Source organism: Dromiciops gliroides, chromosome 5 (genome assembly GCF_019393635.1).
Source record: "Dromiciops gliroides isolate mDroGli1 chromosome 5, mDroGli1.pri, whole genome shotgun sequence".
Taxonomy (NCBI): domain Eukaryota; kingdom Metazoa; phylum Chordata; class Mammalia; order Microbiotheria; family Microbiotheriidae; genus Dromiciops; species Dromiciops gliroides.
The window spans coordinates 281,800,088-281,812,121 of NC_057865.1; the positions used below are offsets into that span (position 1 = coordinate 281,800,088).

Consider the following 12,034-nt stretch of genomic DNA (forward strand, 5'->3'; position numbering starts at 1 on the left):
AGGTTGCAAAATGCAACCATATCTGTTTTTCTTTCTATTAAATTCTTGTTGTTCTTTTATGTCTGACTTCATTACTTCTATAAATTATACTGTCCATGGGGTTTTCTTGGCAAAGATACTAGAGTGGCTTGGCATTTCTTTCTCTGGTAGATTAGGGCAAACAGAAGTTAAGTGACTTGCATAGGGTCACACAGCTAGTGCATGTCTGAGGCTGGATTTGAACTCTGGTCTTCCTGACTCCAGGCCCAGCACTCTATCTACTGGGCCACCTAGCTGCCTCCTGTTCAATTCTCGCTCCAGCTAACTGTGAAGCAAGGAATGGATGGAGCACTTATTAAGTGGCCATTAAGTGAAGGAAACTAGCCTAAGGCACTAAGGAGAGAAAGATCAATGTAAATTAGCCTTGTCCTCAAGGTGCTGACATCCATCTGAAGTGGGGAGATCACATGGGATATACCAGGTGATGGGGGAGGGCACTGGGAAGGGAGGTGACACCAGGCTGGGGGGAGAAGGGAAAGTTTCACGTAGGTAGGCATGAATGTGGGGATGCCTGAGCTAAATCCCGAAGGGAATGATGGATTCTGAGAGGTAAAAGAGAGGCAGGGACACGTTCACACTTGAGGTATGGCCAGGTGCAAAGGGCATGTTTGTGAGTGAGGGTGTGTGTGTAAAGTCCACACCACTTTGCACCTTGCTAGCTCTGCCTGGTTCCAGCTCCAGGTAACTAGATGATGCCTGGCGTCCCAGCTCTCCCCCCATACCTCTCCTGCCTCCTTGGTGTTTTCTCCCCCTTTAAAGCTCCTTTAGGACAGAGGATGTCTTTTTATTCATTGTATCCCCAACACTTGGCATAGTGCGGGGCACATGGGAGACAATAAATGTTCACTGGATTAGGATTAGAGATTTAGGGGCAGCTGGGTGGTGCAGTGGATAGACCATATCTCTGAGCAGTAATCCTCTCTCATGTTTCTCAAGATCCATGCAGGTTGGAGGCAGCTAGGGGGCACAGTGGATAAAGCACCCCCCAAAAAAAAGAATGTTAAAAAAAAAGGGCAGCTAGATGACGCAGTGGTTAAAGCACCGGCCCTGGATTCAGGGGTACCTGAGTTCAAATCAGACCTCCGACACTTGACACTTAGTAGTTGTATGACCCTGGGCAAGTCACTTAACCTCCACTGCCTACAAAAAAAAAAAAAAAAAGAATGATAAAGCACCCTCCCTAGATTCAGGAGGACCTGAGTTCAAATCAGACCTCTGACACTTGACACTTAGTAGCTGTATGACCCTGGGCAAGTTACTTAACCCTCATGTGTACAGGTATGAAGGGGGTATAGTGAGGTTCCCTATAATTATAGTTTTGCTGTCTATTTCTCCCTTCAATTCCATTATCATTTCCTTTAAGTATTTAGAAGCTATGCTGTTTGGTACACGTGTGTGCACCTGTATATGTGTGTCTATAATATTCATTCATTGTCTGTGGTATTTTAAAGCACAATGCAGTTTCCCTGCTTATCTCTTTTTATCATGTCTATATTTACTGTAGCCTTATTTGAAATTATGATTGCTACCTCTGCTTTTTCTTAGTTTAGCTAAAGCATAATAGATTTTGCTTTAGTCCCTTAATTAAAAATGAATCTTTATGCTTAAGTGTGTTTCTTATAAGCCACATATCACTGGATTCTGCTTTCTAATCTATTCTGCTATCTTCTGTTCTATGGGTGAGTTCATCCCATTCACATTCATGGGTATAACTGTTAACAGTACTTACTTCCCTCCATTCTGTGCCCTTTTTCTATTTCCTCTCTTTGCCCCCACCTCCCTTATTAAAATAAGGTGGGGAAGAGCTATAGTCAAAAGAGAGTCTAATACTTGTGATATATAAAATGAAAAGCTGTTTCTGCTCCAACATAACCTTTTCTTCCCCCCTTCCCTGTACCTGATCCTAAACTTTTTACTCATTTTTCCTTTCCTTTTAATCTCCCCCTTAATGCCCTATATCCTCTCTAATTGGAGTTTGTTTTGTTTCCAATTATTCTCTTACGTATCCTCAAAACCCTATTCCCTCTAACACCGTGCTTTCCCCTGTTCCTCTCCCCATCCTCTCCTACTTCCCTTTTGAGTTTAATGTATTTCTATGCTATGATCTTTGTGTGTGTGCTGGCGGGTAGGGTGGAAGTCACTGTGCTCAACTTTCTTCAGTATGGTTCAGATGAAAGTGAGGTTCATCAGGATGGTTCCTCTGTCTCTTTAGAATCCCATTCCTGAAAGCTTCCTACTCCTGCGCTAACTTTTCTAGCAGAATTTCAGGCCACAGGATCCTGCCTCTCCTTCCTCTAAGATGCCTGGAAATTTCCCTACCCTGGGCACTGTGTCTACAGGGGGTGCATTTGGCTGATGTTCACCCACCGACTGAAACAAGACTTCTTCAATACCTTAAAGAGCTATGATTGGAGGTGACTGGGGACTCCCCTACTGATACACACCACAAGCACTCCAAGAGCTTCTGTCATAGAAAAGTTAGCCACCAGATTAACTTGCAGGCCAATGAGCCTCTCAAAACTCATCGAGGTCCTAGAGAACAGACTCCCGATTCACAGCTATATGAACTGATGCAAACAAATGTGAGCAAAACCAAGGAAACAATTTACAAAATGACCAGAATAATGTAAAAGGAAGAGAAGGGGGAAAGAACAAACATTTATTAATCACCCGCTATGGCTAAGTAAGCACTACACTGATATCATCTCATCTGGAAACAACACTGAAAGATCAGAATGCTACCTCAAGGCTGTGACCAATCACAACTTCAGGAGCTTGACAAGGATGCACACCCTCCTCCTCTCAGCAGAGAGAAATAAAGAAGACATTGTCAGACATGGCCAACACATTGACTGATCTATTTTATCATACCTCTGTGTCACAAAGGAGTGTATTTTAGGGAGCAAGGAACTGCTGAGAAGTAACAAGGATGTTTTTTAAAAGCATCAATAAAACACATTTAAAAAATAATCCTAACACAAATATACCACATTCTATTGGGGAAAACAAAAGCTATGTTTTGGTCAGGTTACCAAAAGCTATCAAACGTGAACACTTCTTAGTGATATCAGTGCCCTACCCCAAAACAACAATGATGGGGGGGGCGTTAATAGTAAAGTAGAAAGAGAACTGGATCTGGAATTGTACTCCCTGGGAATGAATGTCAAGCTTGCTACGTTCTAGTTGTGTGACCTCGGATAAGCCTTTTAACTTCTGGGCCTCAGTCTCTCTTCTAGAGAATGAGGGGTTGGTCTAGATGATAGCTAAGGTCTCCCCTAGCTATAAACTCTATGATTCTAGTCTATAAAATGGCGATATTAGGGGCAGCTAGATGGCACAGTGGATAAAGCACCGGCCCTGGATTCAGGAGGACCTGAGTTCAAATCTGACCTCAGACACTTGACACTTACTAACTGTGTGACCCTGGGCAAGTCACTTAACCCTCATTGCCCTGCCAAAAAAAAAAAAGTTTTTAAAAAATGACAATATTGACATTCCAATTTATTTAACTTCCACAATCCTCTATTTGATATTAGACTCCAGACAACATAAAAACGTGAATTTAAGCCTGAGTATCTGAAAATAGTCACAGTGCGTCAGGAAAATGAAGATTTGTTCTGGTTTCTGTAATACTGAAGCATCTGCGATTTATTTCTATTTTGACCTGCTCCAGCCAGAGAGGCTCCAAGGCACTGCAGAGTATCTTGCAGATCACAAGATCACAGATTTAGACCTTGCTGGCATCTTAGAGGCCTCCCAGGCCAAGCTCTTCATTTTACAGGTGAAGAAACTGAGGCTCAAAGAATTTCAGGGACTTACCCAAGGTCACCTTAAGCGGCAGCGCTGGGAGCCAACCCCAAGCCACAGAATCATTCATTTAAACCCAGAGAAAACCAAAGAAGCCATCTCCTGAAGGCAACACCCCTCACTTTACAGCTGAGAAATGGGCTCAGGGCAGGGCAGCAATTTCACCAGTCACCCAGGAAGGATGACTGCCCTCCACGGCAGGATCCCAACATGAGTCCCCTGATTCTCAAGCCAGCCTCAAGCTTCCCCTTGTGACCCGGGTTCTGGCACACTTCCCACTGGGCCCAGATGCACTTCCTACTGAGCAAGCAAGGCCTTTATCCAGAGCTTCCCTGGTCACTCGGCAGAACCGTGTTTTGAAAGTAATACTTTGAGGGGCAGCTAGGTGGCACAGTGGATAAAGCACCGGCCCTGGATTCAGGAGTATCTGAGTTCAAATCTGGCCTCAGACACTTGACACTTACTAGTTGTGTGACCCTGGGCAAGTCACTTAACCCCCATTGCCTGCAAAAAAAAAAAAAAAAGAACTGCTTCTCAGACAACAACTCAACATCATTAAATTTTTTTTTTGTAAGCCATTTATGTGTGGTCCTGTGGAAAGAACAACACAGACAGTGAGATCGGAACAACATGGGACCATTGCTGTGACTGCTTGCTTGGATGGAGTCAGAGACAGGTGGTTCGGTGGATAGAGCACTGGGCCTGGAGGCAGGAAGAGCTGAGTACAGTCCTGTCTCACCTGACCTCTGTCTGCCTCAGTTTCCTCCTCTGTAAAATGGGGGTGAAAATAGTACCTACTTCTCAGCCTTGGGAGGAACAAGTGACATAGTAACTGTAAAGCACTAAGAACGGTGCCTGGCACACAGCAGGTGTTTACTAAATGCTTATTCCTTATTTAATGCCACTTATTGTAAAATGGGGATTGCCATCGTCTCACTGCCCATCTCATAGGCTTATTGTGATCAAAGCAGCTTGTCAGCCATAAAGTAACATGAGCTTTTGTCAGGAATGGTACTGTGGACCCTGGGCAAGTCACTTCATCCTGTCTGCCTCAGTTTCTTCATCTGTAAAATGAGCTGGAGCAGGAAATGGCAAACCACTCGAGTATCTCTGCCAAGAAAACCCCAAATGGGGTCATGAAGAGTCGGACATGACTGAAATGACTGAACAACAATCACAAACTTTAACCTTCTTTGATATTGTTAACCATTCTATCCTGTTGGATCCTAGTCGAGACACTGTCACCCAATATGTCAGCTTTCCCTTACACCTTCATAGCCATTTGCAGACCAGACAAGCAGGCCACATAGATTTTCATAAAGTCAATGGTCAAAATGTCGGAGAGCTGAACAAGGCCAAGGTCAGATCCCTAAGGCACACAACTGGAAACTTCTTACGAGTTAACACTGAACCATTAATGGCCACTCTCTGGGTCCTGTCATCCCATGGAATGGGAGGTGGAATGTAGTAGGGAGAATGAAACCCTTATCAGTCAAGGACTGCTAGCGTACCTATTATATTCTCCAAAATGTTAATTTCAAAATTATAGTGATTTCATTCATTCCAAAGGGCACCGAGAAGTATGCTGAAATTGTTATCCTTACTTCATAAAAGGATTAAATGTTATTTCCGTACTCAAGATATTTGTTATTAGCAGACCTGGGATTAAAATTAAAGTTCCCTTATATTTGAGTCAGTTACTTATCTATATCTTATCACATAGACCTGTTCCACTTTAATAATCCCAATAATTATAGCTTAGGCAGTTGGGGAGGGGGGTTATACCAATTACAGGAAAGGCTGGCTTACAGGCTGAGCAAGGCCTCTTGCTATGACTGCAGAGGAACCAGACCTCCTGTTCCTCCAAAAACCTTCTTTCAGAATCTTGCTGACTGAGATGATACAAATTATAGGTATCCACAGTGAATGTAAGGCTTTGTCACTGTTTAAGATGAAAATAACCCTGGGAAGAAGGCTATTTTAAGTCCTGCCAGCCATTTTCACTGGGGCTTCTCAGATCCTATCCTAAAAGTATGTTTTGCTGAGTAGAGCCTTGAGAATCTGAAGATAATGGGCACCAACTGAGCCGTGAGGTCAGAAAAGGAGGGTCACCAGAAAAGAGAGACCTCGGGTACTGACAAACTCAGTGAACTTGGGGGTCAGAAGACTTAGGGCGGGGGCAGCTAGGTGGTGCAGTGGATAAAGCACCAGCCCTGGATTCAGGAGGACCTGAGTTCAAATCCAACCTCAGACACTTGACACTTACTAGCTGTGTGACCCTGGGCAAGTCACTTAACCCCCATTGCCCTGCAAAAAAAAAAGAAGAAGAAGAAGAAGACTTAGGGCTTTTGTTCCAACTTGTCCTTCAGAAAGTCATCTCACCGCAGAGATGATTTCATCACTGATAATCATAACAATAAGAACAGCCACCACTTATATCGTGATTACTAGGTGCCAGGCGCAGTGCTAAGAGCTTTATAGACATCATCTCATTTGATCCTCACAACCACCTTGGGAGGCAGGTGCTGTTATCTCCATTTCACAGATGAGGAAACTGAGGCAGACGGAGGCTAAGTGACTTGGCCAGTGTCACACAGCCACTAAGTGTCTGAGGCTGGAGCCTCTATTCACAAAGTCACCTAGCTGCCCCAATATTTCCATGTAAAATGCAAATGGAAATACCCTTCCTCTCTGCCCCTTCACCCTATAGAGTGGGTATAAAGATTAAATGAGGGGCAGCTAGGTGGCGCAGTGGATAGAGCACCGGTCCTGGAGTAAGGAGTACCTGAGTTCAAATCCAGCCTCAGACACTTGACACTTACTAGCTGTGTGACCCTGGCAAGTCCCTTAACCCCACCTGCCTCACCAAAAAAAAAAAAAAAAGGAAAAGAAAAGAAAAGATCAAATGAAGTCATATATGTGAAAGGGACAATTATTCTCATAGTCCCTTCAGGCCCTTCTGCAGCACTGGGATGGTGATGTGACCCAGAAGGAGAAGGCCAAAGTCAAAGGAAAGAAGAGGAAAAGGAGCATGTGCTTTGGACATCTCCCTCATACAATTCTACAAGCAATGAGACAGTTTTTCTGCTCCAGCACCTCCAGGAAGCAAAGCCTCTGGCCTGCAGCTTCTCTGAGGCAAGGGCTGCCTCTATGCAAACTCTACTTGGCTGCACAGGCCTCGGGTCAACACCAACAGAGAGAGTGATGGGTGCCCTACCCACATGACCCTGGGCAAGTCACTTTACTCCTCTCATCTCTAAAATAGGGATAGCAGCACATCCCTCTCAGGGCTGTTGTGAGGATCTAATGAAAACCACCCAGACCAGACAAAGTGCTCTGCCAACCTTAAAGGTTATGTCAACTCTAGCTCTTACTGCTATTATTGTAAGACCAGCCAGGCAATCTGGATATGCAGTGATATGAGTCAAACATTCCTTACCCATGAACAAACTGCGCTTATATGAATGCAAGGCGATATTACTGTGCAATAAGAAATGATGACTATGAATAAGTCAGAGAAACATGGAGATTTTATGAACCGATGCAGAACCAAAACTAAATCCACTTACGACAGCAAAACAAATGAAAAAAGCTCACTCAAAGCAAGCGAAACACCAATGGGGGCTCTAAAGAAGAGATCATGAAACTGGCTTCCCTCCTGAAGACTGGTGAGCAACTACTCCTGGAGTAAGATGATACATGTATTATCAGACCTGGTCACTGTGTATAAGAAGTTTTTGCTTAGTGTTTTTTCTTTGTTATAAGATATCTCAGTCTCTAGTGGGAAGGACAGTATTTCAAGAAAGAGCCAATTTAGGGTCAGTTAAGTGGCACAGTGGATAAAGCAGTGGCCCTGGAGTCAGGAGGACCTGAGTTCAAATCTGACCTCAGACACTTGACACTTACTAGCTGTGTGACCCTGGGCAAGTCACTTAACCCTCAATTGCCTCACCAAAAAAAACAAAACAAAAACTGAAGACCAGAACAGATATTTGCCGTCTGACTGCACCCAACCAAGCTCCTTTGCTGGATCATCATCCATCTCCTGCCCCGGGGTGGGGGGAGTGGGCAGGAATTGGTGTTCCTTGATATTCTGTCCTGGTCCCCTTCTCTTTTGCACTACGGTTTTTTCTCTGGAGACTTCAACAGCTCCCGAGAGTTCAAGCTTCAGTTAGTGACTCCTGACTCTCTATATATCCAGTCCTAACCTCTCTCCTGTCAGTCACACATCTAATGCCTGGCTGGATTTCATCTCCTAGATGTCCTACAGGCATCACACACTCCTCACGTGTGTGGAACTCACCATCATACCCACAGAACCTGCCCTAGCTCCAAACTTCCCAGGCAAAGGGCAGAGGACACCCTAATTGGCTGAGGGCAATCCATCTTCCCAGACACCTAGTTTTACAGCCTTGAAATTATTCCCAAACCTTCTTTGCTTCTTCACTTCCCATCTCTAATCAGTTGCCAAGTCATCAATTTTCTATCAAGAGAATCTCTCCACTCTTTTTTCTACCATCCACAGGGCAGATGCGAGTCTTACAGCTAAGGTAAGAGCGGCTAGTTTTCTAAATGAAAAGCCTTTGGCTTTTAAACTAAAAGAGCACAGCAGAGCCTACTCTTCTTATGTGGAAGAGACCAATCCCATAGCTAAAAATTTCAGTGGAACTAGGCAGAGAGAAGTCCCATAGCTCTGTAGGGAGCCAGGTGGGACCAGGCCAGGCCATGTTTGATGGAAACTCGTCATCCCCCTGAACCACACTGAATAGAGCTATATAAGGCAAAGGCAACACGGCCGGGGGGGGGGGGGGGTGGAGACCAATGGGGAGCAGACCCAGTAAGGTCACAGCTAGGATACATCAGGGTCCCGTCCCAGGAGCGCTGGTGTTGTAAGTCGTCCCACCAGGCAGATATCTTGACTACACATGTGAGTTCTTCCATGTACGTGTCCTCCATAAATGTCTCCACCCTATTTATTGATAGTGGGGAAATCTGTGAGAAAATATGCTCCAAGTCCATGGGAGAAATATTTTATTGCTACTTTTCTCATTAGGCCTTTCATTAAATACCTTTACTCTGAATTAATTATGACCTCTGGCTAACTTTTTATTTATTTATTTGTTTGTTTGTTTATTTTTTGGTGAGGGAATTGGGGTTGACTTGCCCAGGGTCACACAGCTAGTAAGTATTAAGTGTCTGAGGCCGGATTTGAACTCAGGTCCTCCTGACTCCAGGGCCAGTGCTCTATCCACTGTGCCTCTGGCTAACTATTAATGGTGACCACTTAGGTGGGCAGATACGGACCCTGAGAGGACCTTAAAGATGGGAAAAACTTTTCTGGGGCACCTGCCTGAGAGTTACAGAAAAATACCCTACATTAGAGCCAAGGTAGACAACCAGTCATTCCCTGAACTTGATACTGCCTAATAAGAATAATGGCTAGTATTTACATAGAGATTTAAGGTTTGCAAAGGGCTTTACATGTTAACTCATTCAATCCTCACAACAACCTGGGAGGCATGTACAACTATTAACCCCATTCTACAGATGAGGGAATCAAGGCCAAAAGAGGTGAAATGATTTGCCCAGGGTCACACAGCAAGCTAATATCTGAGGTCTTCCAGGTTCCAAGTCCCAAGCTCTATCCACTGGCCTACCTGGCTGCCTCCAGGTATGCATCACTCCCAATATCTGGAATAAATGTTCCCCTCACCTCTGCTCAAGTGGCACCTCCTCTAGGATGTCTTCCTTCCATGATCCCCCAGATCACTCATTCAACAAACATTCATTAAGCACCTACTGCATACTAGGCATTATGTTAAGCTCAGGGAATACAAAGAATACCTTCAGGAAGCCTCCAACCCCTGCTTAGCACTCCTGTTTCCCCGATGTTCTTTGAATTGTACTTATATACCTACTCACGATGAATCACCCCAAAGAGAAAGAGAAATTCTGGCTACATCCGCAGGGCTTTATCAATAGATGTCGATTTATAGTGGATCAGAGATCACAGAATCCAAGCTGATCAGTTTAGAGGAAGAAAACGGGGCCCAGAGAAAGGAAGTGATTTGCCCAGTGTCCCAAGTGCAGCAAGGATGACATCTGACACCAGGTCTTTTGACTTCCAAACCAGCAGCCTCTGGGCTGACCCAGAACCTAGAATCTATCAGGACTGTTTTTGGATTGTTCAAATACACAAGAAGAGGAAATACGAGAACGTTGCAAAGCTGGGGAGCCTGTGATGTTTAACAAGACTCGAGGGGGGCCCACTCTGTTGAGGCCGGAGCTAGGGCACCCCACCTAGTCTGTCAGACTCCGAAGTATCCATCAGTGTTGCTGATTTTTTCTCCTTTTTTTTCTTTAAAAAAAAAAATAGAATTTGTTATATCAAATGGCTCTCTGAGAGGGGGAATGGATGCTGGTGATATAAAAACAAAACTTTAAAAAAAGGTTTGTTTTTTAAAAAAGAAAGAAAAAGATTTGGGGTGTACCACCTGTGTCTTGCTGACTCCACCCAACACTTGGGGAACAAATAATACTGAGGTCCCTTGGCCACAAGGAAGGCTCCTGAAGGCTGGGGTGCCAAAGGCAGCACCAGAGGCCCTGGCTCTAGAGCAGGAAGGGGCCCTGGAGGCCACCTGGTCCAATCATCTTACACAGGAGCCAAGTGACCCACCCAACGTCACTCAGTACTAAGCGGCAGGGTACGTCCTCAAACCCAGGATGGCGGACAGGTCTCTGAAACCAGAGGCTTGGATGAGATCCCCCCAAGTCCTTTCTCCAAGTCTCCAAACTGGATGCTCTGATGACTCTCTTCCCGCTAGGGCGAGTGACTGGGGCCAGGTGAGGCCCGGGATGGCTTCGGCACCAGCCAAGCAGGGAGGAGGGCACAGGTAGTGTTCCGGCCAGCTAAATGACCACTCCTGGTCTCCAGGCAGGGAGGGGCAAATCCACTCATCTGGCAGAGCCCTTCGACTTGATGTCCAGTGGGAAGGTGGCCTTGATAGGCACCAGGATCTCTTCTGGGAGGCCTAGGAAGCTGAGCTCTTTCCACAGGACCACCCTGTCCAGTGTGACCTTGGGCCAGTCACCTCCCTCCTCTCGAGGTCTCCTTAGCTACAGAAGGAGGGGACCAGACTCCCCAGGGCTTCTCTAAGGTGCCCTCCAGCTCAGTGTGTGGCCCAAGGACGGTTCTGGGAGAAGGTCATCCTTTCCCCTTAGCTTCGGGATGGGGACAGAGAGGGGGGAAATGGTCAATACTTCAGGGCATGTCCTCAGAGGCTGAAGTCCAATCCAGAGTGAAAGACCACAGACAGTCTAGCCCCTTCATGCTGCAGATGAGAGGACTAGGGGCCCAGCGAGGGGGTAATGAGCCACCCACCCCCACCCCAACTATCAGGCCTTAGATGAAAGAGCTCCAGACTCAGAGTCAGGGGGACCTGAGTTCAAATCCTAATTCTGCTACTTAGGACCATGGTGGGGTCTAACCCCCCTCCCCCATCTAACAGACAAGGAAACTGAGGTTAGATGGCAGGATCAAAGAGCAGGATCCAGAGCTGGCAGGGACCTGGGGGGGGGGGCATCTGTTCCAACCCCCCATCTCATGGATGAGGACAGTGAAGCCAAGAAAACTGAGGCTGGCCTGTGGTCACACTTAGGCAGGGGCAGGATTCGAACCCAGTTCTCCTGCCCTCCCCTTTCTTCCCAATGCAACACGCAAACCCCGCGATGATCCACTATCTGGGCCTCAGTTTCCCCCTCTGCAGAATGGGAGGGGGGAGGGTTGAAGCAGATTCTGGGGTGCCGATCTCCGGGCCTCAGTTTCCCCGTCTGTAGGATGAGGGGAGCCCCAGCCCCTCAGGCCCCCCCCGCCCCCCGGTCCCGCCTCTCCGCCCCCTCCCCGCCGGCCTCAGTTTCCCCTCCGGCCCTACCTGGGAGGCGCTGGGGGGGCCGACCCCGCCCCCGCACGAGCCGCGACCTTCCCCGCATCCTCACCTGCCGGGCGGCGGTTCAGGCCCCGAGCCGGGGGTGGCCCGCCCGCTGCCGCCCTGCCCCGCCCGCTGCGCTCGGTGCCCGCGGCCCCTCCGCTCGCTCCGCCGCCGCCGTGACAGGTCCCGGCTCCGCCGGCGCCGCCTGCGAGGGAGACAACGCGAACGCGCCGCACGCCCCCGCGCCGGCCCGAGCGCGC

General features: G+C 47.0%; 1 protein-coding gene across 2 annotated transcripts in view; it reads right to left on the reverse strand.

The window, feature by feature from the left end:
* The window catches only part of SLC41A2 (solute carrier family 41 member 2), a 142,184-nt gene extending 130,246 nt beyond the window's left edge, over positions 1 to 11,938 (reverse strand). The window contains exon 1 of one of the 2 annotated variants that reach the window (XM_043965642.1): positions 11,842 to 11,938. The gene's annotated coding sequence lies outside the window, so the exon portion shown is untranslated. Of the gene's footprint in view, positions 1 to 11,777 lie in introns of both variants that reach the window. The other variant, XM_043965641.1, reaches the window with a different exon arrangement.
* Positions 11,939 to 12,034: the final 96 nt, after the last annotated feature.